General features: G+C 41.6%; 1 long non-coding RNA gene across 1 annotated transcript in view; it reads left to right on the forward strand.

Annotated features, from left to right (window-relative positions):
- The window catches only part of LOC146395124 (uncharacterized), a 57,520-nt gene extending 40,134 nt beyond the window's left edge, over positions 1-17,386 (forward strand). The window contains exon 2 of the long non-coding RNA XR_014831902.1: positions 15,887-17,386. This is a non-coding gene — a long non-coding RNA (uncharacterized LOC146395124). The remainder of the gene's footprint in view (positions 1-15,886) is intronic.
- The last annotated feature ends 1,189 nt before the right edge of the window (positions 17,387-18,575 follow it).

Below are 18,575 nucleotides of genomic sequence, written 5' to 3' on the forward strand. Positions count from 1 at the left end.
GTATACATTCCCTTTCCTATGTTAGCTTCCACTATGGTCTATCGCAAGAGACTAGACATAATTCCCTGTCCTATACAGTAGGACTTCTTTGGTTATTCATCCTAAATGTATAGTCTGCATCTACTGGAGTCCCTGTCATGGCGCAGTGGAAGCAAATATGACCAGGAACCATGAGGTTGAGGCTTTGATCCCTGGCCTTGCTCAGTGGGTTAAGGATACAGCACTGCCATGAGCTGTGTTGTGGGTTGCAGACGCGACTCAGATATGGCATTGCTGTGGCTCTGGTATAGGCTGGCAGCTGTAGCTTTGATTAGACCCCTAGCCTGGGAAGCTCCATGTGCCGCAGGTATGGCCCTAAAAACCAATAAAATTAAATAAAATTGTGTCTACTAAACTCAAAGTCCCATTTCATCCCCCACCCACCTTGCTCCCTCTCGGCAACCACAAGTCTGTTCTCTATATCTGTGAATCTGTTTCTGCTCTGTAGATAGGTTCAGTTGTGCAATATTGTAGATTCCACGTATAAGTGATAATGGCATTTGTCTTTCTATTTCTGACTTCAGTTAGTATGAGACTCTCTTAGTTGCATCCACGTTGCTGCGAATAGCATTATTTTGTTCTGTTTTATGGCTGAATAGTATTCCTTTGCATATATGTACCACTCCTTCTTAACCCTTTCATCTGTCAATGGACATTTAGGTTGTTTCCATGTCTTGGCTATTGTGAATAGTGCTGTTATGAACATAGTGGTGCATGTATCTTTTTGAATCATAGTTTCGTCCAGATATATGCCCAGGAGTGGGATTGCTGTGTTGTATGGTAGTTCTACATTCAGTTTCCTGAGGAACCTCCATACTGTTTTCCATAGTGGTTGTACCAATTTACATTCCCACCAACAGTGCAGGTGGGTTCGCTTTTCTCCACATCCTCTCCAGCATTTGTCATTTGTGTACTTCTTAATGATGGCCATTCTGACTGGTATGAGGTGGTATCTCATGGTAGTTTTGATTTGCATTTCTCTAATAATTAGTGATGTTGAGCATTTCTTCATGTGCTTACTGGCCATTGTATGTCTTCTTTAGAAAATGTCTATTTAGGTCTTCTGCCCATTTTTTGATTGGGCTGTTTGTTTTTCTGTTGTTGAGTTGTATGAGTTGTTTGTATATTTTGGAGATTAAGCTCTTGTCAGTTGTCTAGTTTGCATATATTTTCTCCCATTCCACAGGTTGCCTTTTGGGTTATTTTATGGTTTCTTCTGCTGTGTAAAAATGTTGTAATTTGTTTAGATTCTATATGTTTATTTTTGTTTTTATTTCTGTTGCTTTGGGAGATTGATCTGAGAAAACATTTGTGCAGTTGATGTGAGAGAACAGTATGCCAGTGTTCTCTTCTAGGAATTTTGTGGTGTCTTGTCTTACATTTAAGTCTTTAAGCCATTTTGAGTTTATTTTTGTGCATGGTGTGAGGATATGTTCTAGTTTCATTGATTTACATGCACCTGTCCAGTTTTACCAGCACCACCCTCTGAAGAGACTTTCTTTTGCACATTTTATATTCTTCCCTCTTTTGTTGAAGATGAATTGACTCTTGTTGTGTGGGTTAATTTCTGGGTCCTCTATTCTCTTCCATTGGTCTGTATGTCTGTTTTGGTAACAGTACCACACTGTCTTCATTAGTGTAGCCTTAGTAATATTGCCTGAAGTCTGGGAGAGTGCTGCCTTCTGCTTGGTTTTTGTTCCTCAGGATTACTTTGGCAATTCTGGGTCTTTGATGGTTCCATATAAATGTTTGGATTGTTTGTTGTAGTTTTGTAAAAAATGTCATGGTAATTTGATAGGGATTGCACTGAATCTGTAGATTGCTTTGGGTCATATGGCCATTTTTTTTTGATATGGACTTTTCCAACCCAGGAGTATAGAATATCTTTTTTTTTCTAATTTAAAAATTTTTTAAATTGTTATTTCCACAATACAATTTTCATCTACTGTATAGCATGGTGACCCAGTTACAAATACATGTATACATTCTTTTTTCTCCCATTCTCTTGCTCTATCATAAGTGACTAGACATAGTTCTCAGTACTACACAGCAGGATCTCATTGCTAATCCACTCCAAAAGCAATAGTTTGCATCTGTTAACCCCAAGCTCCCAATCCATCCCACTACCTCCCCCTTCCCCTCCCCCTTGACTACCACAAGTCTATTCTCCAAGTCCATGATTTTCTTTTCTGTGGAAAGGTTCATTTCTGCTATATATTAGATTCCAGATATAAGCAATATCATATGGTATTTGTCTTTTTCTTTCTGACTTATTTCACTCAGGATGAGAGTCTCTAGTTCCATCCATGTTGCTGCAAATGGCATTATTTTGTTCATTTTTATGGCTGAGTAGTATTCCATTGTGTATATATACCACATCTCCTAATCCAATCATCTGTTGATGGACATTTGGGTTGTTTCCATATCTTGGCTATTGTGAATAGTGCTGCAATGAACATGCAGGTGCATGTGTCTCTTTTAAGGAGAGTTTTGTCCAGATATACATCCAAGAGTGGGGTTTCTGGGTCATATGGTAGTTCTATGTATAGATTTCTAAGGTACCTCCATACTGTTCTCCATAGCAGCTATACCAGCTTACAGTCCCACCAACAGTGCAGGAGGCTTCCCTTTTCTCCACACCCCCTCCAGCACTTGTTATTTGTGGATTTATTAATGATGGCCATTCTGACTGGTGGGAGGTGGTATCTCATGGTAGTTTTGATTTGCATTTCTCTAATAATCAGGGATGTTGAGCATTTTTTCCTGTGCTTGTTGGTCATCAGTATATCTTCCTTGGAGAACAGTCTATTCAGTTCTTTTGCCCATTTTTCCATTGGGTTGTTGGCTCTTTTGCAGTTGAGTTGTATTAAGTTGGTTTTATATTTTAGAGTGTAAGCCCTTGTCAGTTGCATCATTTGAAACTATTTTCTCCCATTCTGTAAGTTGTCTTTTTAATTTCTGTGAATCCTTTCTAATTTCCTCCATTAATGTTTTATAGTTCTCAGGATATAAATCTTTCACCTCGTTGATCAGTTTTATTCCTAGGTATTTAATTTTGGGGGTGTGATTTTAAAAGTTATTTTTATATTCCTTTTCTAACATTTCATTGTTGGTATACAGAAATGCAACTGATTTCTGAATGTTAATCTTGTATCCTGCTATTTTGCTGAATTTTTTTCTCAGATTGACTACTTTCTGTGTGGAGTCCTTAGGGTACTCTATATATAGTATCATGTCATCTGTATGCAGGGACAGTTTTCCCTTGTCTATTCTAATTTGGATACCTTTTATTTATTTATTTTTGTCTGATTTCTATGGCTAGGATTTCCAGTTCTATGTTAAGTGGTGAGAGTGGGCATCCTTGTTTTGCTCCAGATTTTTTTTAATTTGTCTTTTTGCCTTTTCTAGGGCTTCTCCTTCTGCATATGGAGGTTCCCAGGTTAGGGCTCTAATCGGAGCTGTAGCTGCTGCCCTACCCCAGAGCAACAGCAATGCCAGATCAGAGCCGCATCTGCGACCTACACCACAGCTCATGGCAATGCTAGATCCTTAACCCACTGAGCAAGGCCAGGGATTGAACCCGCAACCTCATGTTTTCTAGTCGGATTCGTTAATCACTGAGCCTCGACGGGAACTCCTTGCTCCAGATTTTAATAGGAAGAAAAGCTATTGGCTTTTCTTCATTATGATAAATTGGCTGACGGTTTGTCATAAATGACTTTTATTATATTAAGATTTGTTCCCTCTATAACCACTTTGGTAAGAGTCGTCAGGAGTGTTGTTGGATTTTGTCAAATGCTTTTTCTGCATCTACTGAGATGGTCATGTGGTTTTTTAGTTTTCTTAATGTGGCATATGACATTGATTGATTTATGTATATCAATCCACCCTTGTGTACTTGGGATGAATCCCACTTGACCATGGTGTATGATCTTTTTTATATGTTGTTGGATTCGGTCGGTTAAAATTTTGTTGAGAATTTTTGCTTCTATATCCATCAAGAATATCAGCCTCTAATTTTTTTATAGTATCTCTGTCTGCTTTTAGTATTAGGGTGATGGTGGCATCATAGAATATCTTTGAGAGTGTTCCTTCTTCTTCAGCCTTTTGAAAAGTTTAAGAAAGATGGGTAATGTTCTTTTTATGTTTGGTAGAGTTTGCCTGTGAAGCCATCTGGTCCTGGACTGGTTTTTAGGGAGTGTTTTTATTACATATTTAATTTTGTTTCTAGGAATCAGTCTGTTCAATTGATCTATTTCTTCTTTTTTTTTTTAGGGTATAGGATTTTTTTTATAATATTTTTTTTATTTTCCCACTGTACAGCAAGGGGGTCAGGTTATCCTTACATGCATACATTACAATTACATTTTTTCCCCCACCCTTTTTTCTGTTGCAACATGAGTATCTAGACAAAGTTCTCAATGCTATTCAGCAGGATCTCCTTGTAAATCTATTCTAAGTTGTGTCTGATAACCCCAAGCTCCCGATCCCTCCCACTCCCACCCCCTCCCATCAGGCAGCCACAAGTCTCTTCTCCAAGTCCATGATATCCTTTTCTGAGGAGATGTTCATTTGTGCTGGATATTAGATTCCAGTTATAAGTGATATCATATGGTATTTGTCTTTGTCTTTCTGGCTCATTTCACTCAGTATGAGATTCTCTAGTTCCATCCATGTTGCTGCAAATGGCATTATGTCATCCTTTTTTATGGCTGAGTAGTGTTCCATTGTGTATATATACCACCTCTTCCGAATCCAATCATCTGTCGATGGACATTTGGGTTGTTTCCATGTCCTGGCTATTGTGAATAGTGCTGCAATGAACACGCAGGTGCATGTGTCTCTTTTAAGTAGAGCTTTGTCCGGATAGATGCCCAAGAGTGGGATTGCGGGGTCATATGGAAGTTCTATGTATAGATTTCTAAGGTATCTCCAAACTGTTCTCCATAGTGGCTGTACCAGTTGACATTCCCACCAGCAGTGCAGGAGGGTTCCCTTTTCTCCACAGCCCCTCCAGCACTTGTTATTTGTGGATTTATTAATGATGACCATTCTGACTGGTGGGAGGTGGTATCTCATGGTAGTTTTGATTTGCATTTCTCTTATGATCAGCGATGTTGAGCATTTTCTCATGTGTTTGCCGGCCATCTGTATATCTTCTTTGGAGAAATGTCTATTCAGGTCTTTTGCCCATTTTTCCACTGTTTGATTGGCTTTTTTGCTGTTGGGTTGTATAAGTTGTTTATATATTCTAGAGATTAAGCCCTTGTCGGTTGCATCATTTGACACAGTTTTCTCCCTTTCTGAAAGTTGTCTTTTTGTTTTCTTTTTGGTTTCCTTTGCTGTGCAAAAGCTTTTCAGTTTGATGAGGTCCCATGGGTTTACTTTTGCTCTAATTTCGATTGCTTTGGGAGACTGACCTGAGAAAATATTCATGATGTTGATGTCCGAGAGTGTTTTGCCTATGTTCTCTTCTAGGAGTTTGATGGTGTCCTGTCGTATATTTAAGTCTTTCAGCCATTTGGAGTTTATTTTTGTGCATGGGGTGAGGGTGTGTTCTAGTTTCATTGCTTTTGCATGCAGCTGTCCAGGTTTCCCAGCAATGCTTGCTGAATAGACTTTCTTCTTCCCGTTTTATGTTCTTGCCTCCCTTGTCAAAGATTAATTGACCATAGGTGTCAGGGTTTATTTCCGGGTTCTCTATTCTGTTCCATTGGTGTGGCTGTCTGTTTTGGTACCAGTACCACACTGTTTTGATGACTGTGGCTTTGTAGTATTTCTTGAAGTCTGGGAGAGTTATGCCTCCTGCTTGGTTTTTGTTTCTCAGGATTGCTTTGGCGATTCTGGGTCTTTTGTGGTTCCATGTAAATGTTTGGATTGTTTGTTCTAGTTCTGTGAAAAATGTCATGGGTAATTTGATAGGGATTGCATTGAATCTGTAGATTGCTTTGGGTAGTATGGCCATTTTTACAATATTGATTTTCCCAATCCAGGAACATGGAATATCTTTCCATTTCTTTGCATCTTCTTTGATTTCTTTGATTAAAGTTTTATAGTTCTCAGCATATAGGTAAAGACCTCTATGGTCAGGTGTATTCTGAGGTATTTGATTTTGTGAGGTGCAATTTTAAAAGGTATTGTATTTTTGTATTCCTTTTCTAATATTTCATTGCTGGTATACAGAAATGCAACTGACTTCTGAATGTTAATCTTATATCCTGCTAATTTTCTGAATTTATTAATCAGTTCAAGTAGTTTTTAGGTTGAGTCCTTAGGGTTTTCTATGTATAGTATCATGTCATCTGCATACTGTGACAGTTTTATCTCTTCTCTTCCTATATGGATGCCTTTTATTTCTTTGGTTTGTCTAATTGTTGTGGCCAGGACTTCCAAAACTATGTTGAAGAGCAGTGGTGAGAGTGGGCATCCCTGTCTTGTTCCAGACTTGAGTGAGAAGGCTTTCGGTTTTTCCCCATTGAGGATTATATTTGCTGTGGGTTTATCATAAATGGCTTTGATTATATTCAGGAATGTTCCCTCTATACCCACCTTGGCGAGGGTCTTGATCATGAATGGATGTTGGAATTTGTCAAAGGATTTTTCTGCATCTATTGAGATGATCATATGATTTTTGACTTTTTTTGTTAATGTGGTGTATGATGCTGATTGCTTTGTGTATGTTGAACCATCCTTGTGAACCTGGGATGAACCCAACCTGGTCATGTTGTATAATTTTTTTGCTATGTTGTTGGATTCAGTTGGCTAAGATTTTGTTGAGAATTTTTGCATCTATATTCATCAATGATATTGGGTGATAGTTTTCTTTTTTGGTGGTATCTCTGCCTGGTTTTGGAATGAGGGTGATGGTGGCCTCGTAGAATGTCTTTGGGAGTATGCCTTCTTCTTCAACCTTTTGAAAGAGTTTAAGGAGGATGGGCACCAATTCCTCTTTATATGTTTGATAGAATTCACCTGTGAAGCCATCTGGTCCTGGACTTTTATTTGTAGGAAATGATTTTATGGCCTCTTCAATTCATTTCTAGTGATCGGTCTGTTCAGTTGGTCTGTTTCTACTTGATTCAGTTTTGGCATGCTGTAAGATTCTAGAAAATTGTCCATTTCTTCCAGATTGTCAAACTTGTTGCCGTATAGTTGTTCATAGTATTCTCTTATGGTTTTTTGTACTTCTGCTGTATCACTTGTGATTTCTCCTTTTTCATTTCTAATTTTGATGATTTGGGTTCTTTCTCTCCTCTTTTTAGTGAGTCTGGCCAGGGGTTTGTCCATTTTGTTCACCTTTTCAAAGAACCAGCTCTTGGTTTTATTAATTTTCTCTACTGTTTTTTGAATCTCTATTTTCTTGATTTCTTCTTTGATCTTTATAATTTCCTTCCTTCTGCTGACTTTAGGACTTTTTTGTTCTTCTTTTTCTAATTCGTTTAGGTGGAGGGTTAAGTTGTCCATTTGGGATCTTTCTTCTTTTTGGAGAAAGGCCTGGATTGCTATAAATTTCCCTCTGAGCACTGCTTTCGCAGCATCCCATAGATTTTGAGAGGTTGTGTCTTCATTATCATTTGTTTCAAGGTAGTTTTTAATTTCCTTCTTGATTTCCTCATTGACCCATTGGTTTTTTAGTAGCATGTTGTTTAGTCTCCATGGAGTAGGTTTTTTCTCTTTGCTTTTCCCATGGTTGATTTCTAATTTCATGGCATTGTGGTCAGAGAAGATACTTGAGATAATTTCTATGCTCCTAAATGTATTGAGATTCGCTTTGTGTCCCAATATGTGGTCGATTCTTGAGAATGTTCCATGAGCATTTGAGAAGAAGGTGTATTCTGCTTTTTTTGGATGTAGTGTCCTGAAGATATCAATTAAGTCTAATTTTTCTATTGTTTCCTTTAGGATCTCTGTTGCTTTATTGGTGTTCTGTCTAGAGGATCTGTGCATTGATGTGAGGGGGGTATTAAGGTCTCCTACTATGATTGTATTCTCATCAATATCTCCCTTTACATCTGTAAATATTTGTTGAATGTATATGGGTGCTCCTATATTTGGGGCATATATGTTGACGATAGTAACATGCTCTCCTTGGATGGATCCCTTAATCATTAGGTAGTGTCCTTCTTTGTCTTTCTTTATGTCTTTTGGTTTAAAGTGTATTTTGTCTGATATGAGCATTGCGACTCCTGCTTTTCTGTCATGTCTATTGGCGTGAATTATTTTTCCCCACCCTTTCACTTTCAATCTATATGTATCTTTTGTCCTAAGGTGAGTTTCTTGTAGGCAGCATATTGAAGGTTTTTGCCTTTTTATCCACTCAGCCACTCTGTGTCTTTTGATTGGGGCATTCAGTCCATTGACATTGAAGGTGATAATTGATAGATGATTATTTATTGCCATTTGAACCTCGTGTTCCAGTTGATTCTATGGTTCTCCATTCTTCCTTTCTTTTTTTTTTTTTTTTGATTGGATGGTCTCCTGCTATTATCTGCTTGAGTGTATTTTTTTTTTCATTTTTTGCGAATGCAATATTTGGTTTTGGTTTGTGGTTGCCCTGTTTTTTAAGTATGCTAACCCCTTCCCATAATTGTGTGTTTTAGCCTTATGGCCCTGTAAGTTCAAATACTTCATTACTATATTAAAATTAAGAAGAGAAACATACAAACAAACAAACCAAAAGGGTTATTTATTTCCTAACATCCCTTGCCCACATTTTATGGTTTTGATGACTCTTTTTTATTTTTTTCTTTTTAATTTTATTTTGTTTGAAGCATGTTCATGATTAAATCTGTATGCTGGCTTATTTGAGTGACTGCTCTCTGATTGCGGTTTCCTCAGTCCTAGTTCTTCCTCTTCTTCTTCTTTTTTTTTTTCTTTTCTTTTTTCTTCCCTTTCCTTCCTTTCTTTTTGGTTTAGAGAAGCCCTTTCAATATTTCCTTTAACCTGGGTTTTGTGTTGCTGTATTCTTTAAGTTTTTCTTCGTTGGAAAAAAATTTTATTTCCCCCTTCTATTTTAAATGATATTCTTGCTGGATAGAGTATTATAGGTTGCATATTTTTTCCTTTCAGCACTTTACATATCTCTTGCCATTCCTTCCTGGCCTGTAGTGTTTCTGTAGAGAAATCAGCTGATAATCTTATGGGGGTTCCCTTGTAGGTAACATTCTGCTTTTCTCTTGCTGCCTTTAGGATCCTCTCTTTATCACTAACTTTTGCCAGTTTTATTATGATGTGTCTTGGTGTGGGTCTGTTTGGGTTCAGTTTGTTTGGGGCCCTCTGTGCTTCCTGTATCTTGAACCCAGTATCCTTTAGATTTGGGAAGTTTCCAGCGATAACTTCTTCAAATATATTTTCCATCCCCTTTTCTTTTTCTACTCCTTCTGGAATTCCTATTATGCATAGATTGGCTCACTTTGTATTATCCCATAGGTCTCTTATATTGCTTTCCAGTTTTTTGATTCGGTTTTCTGTCTGCTGACCGGATTGGGTGATTTCCATTATTCTATCTTCCATATCACTGATTCGTTCTTCTGCATTATTCATTCTGGTTTTTACTGTTCTTAGTTCAGTTTGCATCTCTGCAAATGAATGTTCTAGTTTTTCTTGGCTCCTCCTTATATTTTCTAGTTCCATTCTGAGGGTATCTGCATTACTGTTCATATCTTCTCTTAATTCCTTCAGTATTTTCACTCTTTCTCTTTTGAACTCCAGGTCTGTCTGACTGCAGAGATCTGTTTCATTGTTGACTGTTTTAGGTGAGTTCTCCTGTTGGTTTGACTGGGGGTGGTTTCTCAGCTTCCTCATCTTGCTTGTTGTTTTCTTTCTCCCGAGGGAGTTGCACTCTCTGTTATCGGGCAGTGTTTGCCTTGTCACTGCCGTGGAATATTTCCTGAGAGCTGGCGTTGTTGGTCAATCTTTTTTGAGGCAGTGTGGCTTTTCTGGAGTGTTGATGGGTCTAACAGGGTTTCTTTGAAGCAAAGGAGGACTTCCTGAGGGCAGACAGGACTGGGAGGTCCACCCCACGATGGTAGCAGATTTCACTTGGTCATGCAGAGCTTGCTCTGGTGTTTTTAGGCTGTGGGGTTCTTGCAGGGGGTTGGTGGTGTTGGGCAGCTGTTCCTCAGGAGTGCATCACCCCCTGGGGGCTGGAGCAGCTATCTGGGTCACTGAGAACCTAAGAGGCTCTTCCCTAGGTCAGCCCAACTCAGAAGGATGGCCTGAGAATGTAGGCAGATCTTTTCAGAGTCTGGCCAAGCTTGTTGTAGCTTTTCTGGGATGCAGGGGCTCCTCCAGGGGGCTGGTGGTGCTGAGCAGCTATTCTGCAGGAGTGGGGAGGTAGCAGGGCCGCTGGAAACCCAAGAGGCTCCTCCCCAGGGCAGCCTGGCTCAGAAAGACCGTCTGAGACCTTTTCCCAACTCAGCCAGGCTTGTTGCAGCTTTTCTGGGCTGTAGGGGTTCCTGTCTGGAGCTGGCAGTCCTATGCAGCTGATCCTCTAGAGCTTGGCACCCCCTGGGGGCTTGGGCGGATAGCAGGGCCACTGGAAATCCAAGAGGCTCCTCCCTGGGGCAGCCGGACTCAGAAAAACTGTCCAAGAATTAGGCAGATGTATTCACGGCCTGGCTAGGCTTGTTCTAGCTTTTCTGGGCTGCAGGCCTTTTCTCGGGGGCTGGTGGTGTTTGGTGCTGCTCTGCGGAGGTGTAGCCCCTCCAAAGGGCAAGCAGGCCTGTGCAGGGACAGCCCCTGCGGTGGTAGGCGTCAGGCAATTGTTGAGGCCAGCCCTCCTGGATGGCAGGCAGCCCCAGGTTCAGCAAGAGCCTAGGGGGTGGCAGGGGTGGGGGGAGGGGATGCACTGGGAAGCACAGCTTTCAGCTAGCTGGTGGGCCTGTAAGCTTGCTGTGGCTTGGGGGGTATTCTATGGGGACCCACCCCTTCTTCTCTCCCCTCCCCAGCATGGGCGCAGACCAGGCTCTTCTCCCAGGTTCCCTCTGATGAGGCTTTCCACTTCCCCGCCCCTAGAGTATTGTTCCCTTCCTCTGTGACAGCTTTGTTTTCTAGTCTCCCAGGCAGTCTCTGCCCCGTCAAATGGTTTCTAGACCTCCCAAACAGTTTCTGCTCTGCCCCGCCCCCCCAGCCCGTTCTTGGGGACTAACCTCTGGAGCGGAGGTCTCAGTGCCCAGCCCCCATCCAGGCATCCCCCGTCCCTTTCCCAGGGACTAACCTCTGGAGCCGAGGTCTCGGTGCCCAGCCCCCACCTAGGCGTCCCCTGGCCCCCTCTCAGGGACTAACCTTCAGAGGCGAGGTCTTGGTGCCCAGCCCCGACCCAGGCGTCCTCCGGCCCTTTCTCGGGGACTAACCTTCAGAGGCGAGGTCTCGGTGCCCAGCCCCCACCCAAGCGTCTCAATTTTTGGTGACTGTGCCCGTAGTTCAGATGGTCCGTTCAGTTCTTGATCGGCTTTTCAGTACTCCAACTTACTGCTACACTCTTCTCTGCATCTGGAGATTCCTCTGGTTCGTTTGATCTTTCCCCCGTGTAGGTGACTTTCCAGTGTGCGGGATCCCTTTCTCCTCCACAGTTCCCTTTCGGGAGCACCCGTCCTGCTCGGATTCACCTTCTTACTCTCCTTCTTTCTCCCGTTCTGCCCAGTAATGTCACGAACTTCTTGCCGTTATTGGAGTTTAGGTTCCTCTGCCAGTGATTGGTTGCTGTTCTGTGCGAGTCATTTATTCTGTAGATGTGCTTTTTTTGTTGTGTTTGTGGGAGAGGGCGAGCGTGTCCCCCTACTCCTCTGCCATCTTGTCCTCTCTCTTATCCCATTTATTAAGGGGTTATTATTTGTTTGCTTTTTGATATTGAGTTATATGAAATTTGTGCATTTTGAATTTTAATCTCTCATCAGACATATGATTTGTAAACAACTTCTCCCCATTCAGTTGGTTTTCTTTTGATGTTGATGATTTCCTTCACTGTGCAAAAGCTTTTCAATTTAATTATGTCCATTTTTTTTGTTTTTATTTCCCTGGCCTGAGGAGTCATATCCAAAAAATTATGGCTAAGACATATCAAAATGTGCACCTCCTATGCATTCTTCTCAAGAGTTTTATGGTTACTGATCTTACATTTAGGTCTTTAAACTATTTTGAGTTGATTTTTGTATGTAGCATGAGGAAATGTTCTAATTTTATTCTGCTTTTTATTAGCTGTCCAATTTCCCCAGTATCACTTGTTAGAGGAGTTGGTCTTTTCCCCATTGTCTATTTTGCATCCTTTGTCATAGAAAAAAAATGACTATAGTTTCATGGGTTTGTTTCTGGGGTATCTATACTGTTCCATTTGTCTATGTGTCTGTTTTTATATGATACTATATTGTTTTAATTACTGAAACTTTGTGTTAGTCTGAAGTCAGGGAGCATGATATCTCCAGCTTTATTCTATTTTTTTTTAAAGACTGCTGTGGCTATCCAGGGTCCTCTTCTGGTTCCATGCCAATCTTGACACTTTTTCTGGAAAAACTATTTTCAGATCCAACCCATAAGAATTTTATCCTATGATTTAATAAGAAAATTTCAACTTAATGAATAAAACCAAAAGAATCCCTTTTGTATGAATACAATGAGTCAGCCTTAGAGAAAGGAGCACATCTGCACACTTTCAACAAGGGAAAGAGAAACCAAATGATGATAGAGTTTCATTCAAAATTATCTTTGTAAATCCAGACAAATTCAAGGTGTCTTGTCAGGGATGTTTGTATAGCTAGCAGCCTTGGAAGATAGAAAGAGTGGCATCCACTAGAGCAGAGGGCTGAGTTGCTCTGTCTTTGATATAATACAAACACCATCTCTTTCCCTCTCTCCAGGACAAAGGTCAGTAGTCTTATCACCCCCATAGAAGATTTGGGTCACTTACGCTCTAGGATTTTCTCCTGTAATGCAAACCCCTGCCTAGAGCAGAGTTACCTGGCCCACTGGGCATCACCTTGTAGCAAGTGGGACTTCATGAACTGGTGCCAGTGCTGATGCTCTGGCCACTGCAAATGCTGTGAGTAACCAAGTCCTTCATCTCTGACCCAAGAGTCTCATGTCCATTGCCAGCATCCATGAGACTCTGGTAGGCTAAGTTGTTAGCTTGTAAGTAAGGTAAAACCACAGCCCTGTCAAGCAGTTCCTGACAAACCCTTAAAACAAGTAGTAGTGTTAGGAACACAAACTCCTGCCAGAATGTGCATGTTGTGGGGAAAACACACTGGAGTATTTGGTGTGAAGTGTCAGATGTGAGTATTTGAGTCCAGCTGCTGAATGTTTTCTAGATGCTTGGTATGACTGGAAAATAAATGACCTTTGAAAACAACCATGCCCCTAAAAGGATAGAAAGGATGAAGGGACATCAAACTTGGTTAAAGAGGCCAAGTCCTCCCCAGATCCTGCTCACCCAAAGTGATGATGCGACTTGCCCTAGTAGGACTACATGGGTTTTTAAGGGGCACTGTGGGGAGACTGTATGAGGAACCATGATGCCTTGGGTATCATGGATGCTTGGATGTGGTAGAAACAGTGAAATTTCCAATTCCAGTTTTCCACACAACAAACAACCACAAAATTCTTAGGAATAAATCAATTCATGGAGCTGGCAGGATACATAGTTAATAGACAAAAATCAGTTGTGTTCCTATAAACTAATAATAAACCATCAGAGCAAGATATTAGGAAAACCATCTCATGGACAATAATGTCCAAAGAACAAAATACCTAGGAATTCAAAAACAATGAAAATAGTAAGATCTGGAATTCCTGCTATGATACAATGGGATCTGGGGTGTCTTGGGAACAGTGGGCTGCAGGTTTGATCCCTGGCCTGGCACAGTGGGTTAAAGATCTGGCATTGCCGCAGCTGTGGTAAAGTTCAAAACTGTGGCTCCAATCTGATCCCTGGCCCAGGAACTTCATCTTCCCTGGGATGGCCAACAATGGAAAAAAAAATTGTTGCCATTGTGGCTCAGCAGCAATGAAAAGGACTAGTATAAATGAGGATGCTGGTTTCATCCCTGGTATCACTCTTTGGGTCAAGGATCTGGCATTGCCATGAGCTGTGCTGTAATATCTAGTGTCTGTGGCTCGAATCTAGCTTTTTTTGTGGCTGTGGCGTATGCTCCAGCTAAAGCTCCTATTTGACCCCTATTCTGGGACATTCTATTCTGGGAGCTGGGGTTCCTTATGATCCAGTTGATGACAGGAGGAAAAGGTGAGGAGAAGGGAGGAAACATGAGGAAAAATGAGGATAAGTGGGGAGAAGCTTCCTGTGTGCAGCTGACTGCTGCAGGTGTCTGTCTTCAAAGGACTCAGCAAAGATTTAATGTGGAAAAGTGGGTTTGTAATCACATTTATGTGTGGTGCAGAGGAAGTATTTCTCCAAGTAGAAATGTTTTAATTTTATAGCATACATGTTATTAACTTTTCTCATTTTATGTATTATCTCTTCATGTTGTCTCTTAAAAGTCCAAGCCCATGGTCAAGTAGCTCTTCTTCTGGGCTTGGTTCTAAAACTTTTCTCATAGTTTTCTTTTTTAAATGTGTTTTTGGATAGTTTTGTGTGGGTATTGGTGTAGGATTTAAAGTGTGTGTATATTCATTTCATTGCATCTGGTTCTCTAATTTAGTTAATTGTTCTCTATTTTTTATAAGTCCTGGGATATTGGCCTCCATCCTGCGAATTTCCAAAGCCAAGTGGATTCAACAGGACTGCCAGTCAAACTCGGCCTCCACTGACCTGTGGTGGGGTGCACCTAGTTTGCCAGCACAGGGTGACAAACCCGCCCCTCTTGCCAGTGCATTACCTGCCTGCTTTGCCCAGATACCTGGCTCTCTGCACAGCTGACAGGAGCTTGTTCTCAGGACCCACTGGGGATCTGGCTTTGGAACAACACAGGGCTGCATCCTCACGTAGAGGAGCTCCATTGCCCTAAGACTGGCTGAGAGGTGCTGCTGTGGGAGGTCAAGTTGAGGGAAAAGTGGGGAGTAACCACCTGTGCCTGGATGATTGCTGACTGCTGACTGCCTGGCGTGGGGTCTATATTCAGAGGACCCAGCCAAGGAAGGGCTTGAAATGGCCAGCTGTGGGGTTTGGTACGTTTTGTGTGGTGAACACTGTGTCTAGGGTCCCACTGGGGCTTGCAGTAGCCTGTGTTTCAGGCAAATGATTAAGCCCATAGCCTGGGAACTTCCTGTGTGTCAGGCCAATGTGTCCTTTCTCTGGTGAGTGTCCCTGGCAGCTTTGTAATCAATGCACTGAGCCTGGATGTGCAGTATTACTCCTGGGTTCCCTCTGCTATTCCTTGGGCCCAGGTGTCTCTTTTTGTGCCATGACTATACTGTTTGGTGATTGTAGCTTTGTTCGACAGTTTGAAGTCAGGGAGTGCATTTCCTCTTGCAACTGCCCTAGTTTCTCAGGGATCCCCTTTGGCGGTTCAGGGTCCTTTGTGGTTGCATACAAATGTCAGACTTATTGGTTCAGTTTCTGTGAAAAATGCCATTGAAATTTTGGTAGGAACTGCATTGCATGTGTCTGTTTGTATGGAGGGGGCATTTGAGCACTACTCATTCTTTCCATCCATGAGCCTGGCTATCTTTCCATTTCATTGCATCTTCAATGTCTTTATCCCCATCTTAACATTTTCATTTTGCAGGTTCTTTCACGTCTTTGAATTCTTAGGTCTTTTTTTCTTTGGATGTTATTAGTGATGAGATGGTGCAGGTTGCAGGTGCAGTGCAGGCTGCCAAAGAGGTGCAGCTGATGTTGGAGGGGAAACCATTGGTTAACCTGCAGATCTCCCTATCTCCCCCAACCCCACCGCAGGAGTACAAGGGGTAGGGCCAGGCCAGGCCATGCATATAAAGATGCTGGGCCATGGGGCCAAAGAGGCTGATGAGCTCCCTGCTGGAGGGCAACCAGGTGCCCTCGCTCATGCTGTGGGAGTCCTGGGCTGAGGCAACACCGTGCAGGCCCACATCATCACTAACAACATCAAAAAACCCAGCATAAGATTCCTAACATTGTTGGAAATCAAGGCCAATGGATTGTCCAACCAGCATGGACAATGTCATCATACAAGCTCAGAAGGAGAAGAGCTTTCAAGAGGAAAACCATCCTTTGTATTGACAGGATTCATCAGTCCAGTAAATCAGAGCAGGACACGTTGCTTCCTCAGGTGGAGTGTGGGATGATCAGGCTGAGTGGGGCGACCACAGAGAACCCCTCCTTCCAGGTTCTTGCATCTCTTCTGAGCTGCTGTGTTGGGAGCCACAAGAATGCTCCAGTAAAGAAAACAAAGCCAGAGTCAGTACCTGTGTGAAGCTTGTCTGGTTAGCAGAGCTACAGACAAGCTGAAGAAAGAAGAAGAATTGCAGAGCAATTCCTTGAAAAACATCGGTTTCCTGGAAGAGAAAAATGATACCCCCTAAAAACATGTTGATTTACTTCTTTGTGTTTATCCTTCTCTTTCTATCTTTGATTCACAGTTTCTTTATAGCTAGGGATTTGCCCTGGGAACGTAAACACCAGGACCAAAACAGAGTGAAGTCACTTAAACAGTGTAATGGAAAAACCCTTTGTTTTGGAGTAATAATTTATGGCACCTATTTTGTAAAAGCATACAAGGGAAACTTTTATGACTTCAGTCCCTTCACATTGGGAAGAAGTTCGGGGCTGGTATAAGTGTTGTATATGGCCTACAAATTGCCGTTCCCTACAACAGATATATTTTCTATTAAATAACAGATTTATATAAATTTTCTATTTAATAGAAAATAAATTTTCTATTTAATAACCTGTAATTTTTATCATCCCTTGCGGGGCCACTTGGCAATTCTTAGGAATAATACTCCTCCCTAATGGAATTGGTGGTTTAGACAAATAGCTTATATAAAGAGCTTACGTAAGCCATGACAATAGGTTATATGCTTAGCTTGCTGGTGCCAAATAAACCGCAGCCCCAAGAATGTCATGAGCCTAAGGCTCTCATGTGTTTCTGTTAACCACATATGCCTTTAGCTAAAGAATGTTGGGTACCACAGTCTATCACTCATTAAAGCTTTGTTCTTAATATAGAATAGAATAGCTTACTAACTGTTATTGACCTATTAAGAAAAACATAATGTGAAATTTTAAGTTTGTAATCTTAAAGAAAAATCTGAAACTGAAGGAACATGTTCTGACTAATCTCTTTTTTTCATCTCGGGTGGAGGGTACAGTAGGGGCTTTAAATCAAGTGTTAATATCAAATCTTACATAAGACTTGTTTGTAAAATGGTATAAAAGCTGGTGCTCTTCACTGAATAAATCGGGTCATCTGCAGCATGTGGCTGAGGAGTTGACTCCAATTCTTTCCGTGCCGTTTGTAGCCCCTCCTCTCCTTCGTCACTCCCTGGCTGCTGGGGCTGGACTCTGGCACTGCTGGGTTATATTCTTGAGAAACTTCCAGTGCAGGCTATCATGATGACTTGATATCCTAGTGACTATATTAATGTGGCCATCAGCCCTCTGGGGATCCAAGTCCTGGGCACCGACGGTCCCGCCCTCCTCTGAGTCACTGCAGCAGCAGTGGTTTCGAGCCCTCCATGCCCACAGAGGACAAACTGGTGGACACAGTGTTCCATCTGAGGGACAAGAACCCCTGGGGATACCCAGACTGGACTGAATGGACTGTAGCTGGTGGTGCTGGCCAGGCTTCATGCAGAGAAGTAAGGTAATAAGGAATCTTCTGTTCCATCATAGTATTTAAGTCACAGTGTTTTTTCAGAATTCATTTCTGTAGGTTTCCTTTTCTTTTAAACACTGTATATTCTGAGTTTTTTCAATTGGTTTAAAAAAAGTAACACTGACATAATAATGCATTGTGTTTCAGGGTTTTGGTTTTTGTTTTTTCGCTGAACCTAAAGGATATGGAAGTTCCCAAGGCAGGAATTGCCCCCACACCACAGTAATGACCAGAGCCACAGCAATAACAATTCTGGATCCCTAACCTGCCGACACACCAGGGGACTCCCGAGGCTTAGGAGCAGAGTTAAGGATCTGCAAATTAGAAATGCTTCCTGGAGGTCCCATTGTGGCTCAGCAGGTTAAGAACCCAGCTAGTATCCATGAGGATGCGGTTTCGATCCCTGGCCTCAACAGTGGGTAAAGGCTCCAGCATTGCTGCAAGCTGCAGTGTTGGTCCCAGATGCAGTTCAGACCTGGCTTTGCTGTGGCTATGACATTCATGGGCAGCTGCAGCTCCTATTCAGCCCCTAGCCTGGGAACTTCCATATGTCACAGGTGCAGGCCAAAAAGTTAAAAGAAATGCTTGCTAAACATTTTAAAGGGGCTGTCAGGAAATAGCATTTGGTGAAATAATTTCTCTATAATTTCTAGGGCGCTCTCTTTTGTACAGAACACAGTACTAGATAAATGCATAATAATAAGTTTCAGAGAAAAGAAGTCAGTCTCAAATGTAACTCATGATATTTTCTCTGTTTTAAAAATATTCTTTGGGGGAGTTCCCGTCATG

Source organism: Sus scrofa, chromosome 17 (assembly GCF_054392235.1).
Source record: "Sus scrofa isolate SSC_HxYL_T2T_F1_AM1 chromosome 17, Sscrofa_HxYL_maternal_Yorkshire_Landrace_v2.0, whole genome shotgun sequence".
Classification (NCBI taxonomy): Eukaryota; Metazoa; Chordata; class Mammalia; order Artiodactyla; family Suidae; genus Sus; species Sus scrofa.